We start from the raw sequence: 2409 nt of genomic DNA, 5'->3' as shown, positions 1-2409 counted from the left end.
TAGTGTTGGCTTGAGAATTGATGAAGCATGGATGAACAGGAAAAGGTCATTCTAGGCAGAAGAGACAGTGTAGGCAAACTCAAAGGACCTGTGCGGACTCAAGAAAGAGCAAGCCTCTGGGGCGGCAGAATGTGGGGTGCACTTGAAAAGGGCATTGGAAACACGGTTTGTGGCTCAGCTGGTGAAGGATGTTGAAGACCTGGTAAAACAAAAGAAAACAAAAACACGCCCCATGCTTTTGACAGGGAGAAGTAACAAGAATTCTTCCATTGAAAATAGAAAGGTTACACACAAAGGTGGGAGGGAAGGAGAGGTAGAAAATCCAATCAGGCAATTATAGAGGAAACTTGGGAGAAGTGATTTACAGTATGGATCAGGAAGACAGCGCCAGGAAATGTTAACCCACCGGGCTCAAGCTTCACTGTCTCTTTGGTCCCGACACTTTCTCTCCCCTTGTTCAATATTCCAAGAATTCCTCAGGTCTTTAGATTTGCCCAGTGTGCCAGGAAGTGCTGGCTTCACACTGAAACTCACTTTGGAGATGTTTCAATTTTGTTTCTTGACCGCCTTTGACATCTTTAATTCTCTACCCCTGAAGCTTTGTAGGAAATCATAATCACAAACACAGGAGCTTATAGATGTTCTAATGATGGACAGTTTCAGAGATCAGTAAGGGAGCAGGTAATTTGTGGAAACCATGGATGGACTAGGGACAGGGTCTTCTCATCAGGCAGCCTTGTCAAGGAATTCTCTTCCCTAAGCTAGGCAGAAAGCAGCCTGGGTAAGAGCAAGGCAATCAAATCTGTATTTGGGGACCATCAAAATACTGCTCTTATACAGTACAGATTGGAAGAGGGGAAACAATGCGTTTCCTTCTGGAGATACAAAGAATGAATCCATACAGTGTGCTAGCTGTGATCCTCAAGTGTGACCACACTAACATGCATGCACAATTGAATCTCTGCAGTTGCCTTCTTACACAATGTGACTAGCTCCATTTTAAGGATGAGAAAATTGAGTCCCCAAGAATGCTAACATCACATCAATAGTAAGGGGAGAGAGGACCATCAGTAAAAGCAATTGGTGACTAATGAATAATTGAGTAAAGGTGTGAATAAGGACACAGAATAAGCAATTGTAAGACACCAGAAGAAATTACACATTTGGTTACAAACAACATCAGGGGGATGAGGAAAGGGGTCCCCTTGTTAACTTGGACAGTCATCCAAAGAAATTACCCTCAGATGAGACTATGTGGTAAAGAAAGAGTGAAATTTACTCAAGATGACTAGAGAATACACTGCTTTGGCAACATCAGCACACTCTTCTGTGGTCAGGACCAAGATCTTCCATCAGTACCTACTCTTGTCTGTGGCATTTGAAATAGCTGCCATTTCAACTGTAGAGTTTACTAGGTGAGCTCAAGAAATGCTTTGAGTTTCCTGGAGTTTGTGTATCTAGACAGGGCTACACAGTGTGCCTGCGGTGGGCTACATGATGGAGTTCTTAAGGCAAAGCACACATCCCAATCATCCTAAGAAGTGCTGGGATCTAGACAGGTAGGCAATACACAAGAGATGGGCTCAGATTCCAAAGACTTCCTAAACAGCAGTCACGAAGACAGTGCAGACTGTTCACCAACTCTCAAAGGACAAGTGTGATGGTTAACCTTGACTGCCAACATGGCAGGATCTAGCATTGTCCCAGAGACGAATCTTTAAGTATATCCATGAGAGAGTTTCTAAATTCTGTTAATTGAGGTGGGAAGACCTACCCAAACTGGGTAGCACCATTCTCTGGGCTGGGATCCTGGATTATATACAAAGGAGAGAGCAAGCTGAACACTAGCATTCATCTCTCACTACTTTCTACTGTGGATTTAATGTGACCAGCTGCCTAACACACTTCTTACAATGCCTTCCCTTTCATGAATGACTGCATCCTAGAACCATGAGCCAATATAAACCTTTCATTGATTAAGTTGCTCTATGTTCTAGGCTTTTTTGTTACACTAGCAAGAAAAGTAACTAATACAGCATGCTCATGTCCGACCTGGTATGTACCCTATAAGGAAGACATAATCATCTAAAATGTGAATTGTAGAATAAAAAGAGACAGGAAGCCTTTAAGAGCAAGAGGCAGTGGATGACCACAAGGAAAACAGTGTTTTCAAAACGCAACAGGGTAGTCACACATATGAACTCAAAGTGATTGTGAGGGCATGCATAAGACCTGCACAAACTCAAGCCAGACAAAAATCTCATCATGGAGATTAGAGGTGGGCAAGGAGTTCTACCCCTAGCTGAGGACATAAAGTTTAACTGAGAGCTTTAGGAAAGGGAAAGTCAGTTTTCTTTAAGGGCATGACCTCTAATAAAACAACCAACCAAAACAAATTTTTGTGCCAGG

Source organism: Mastomys coucha, unplaced genomic scaffold (genome assembly GCF_008632895.1).
Source record: "Mastomys coucha isolate ucsf_1 unplaced genomic scaffold, UCSF_Mcou_1 pScaffold23, whole genome shotgun sequence".
NCBI lineage: Eukaryota > Metazoa > Chordata > Mammalia > Rodentia > Muridae > Mastomys > Mastomys coucha.
This window is presented reverse-complemented; position numbering follows the sequence as displayed.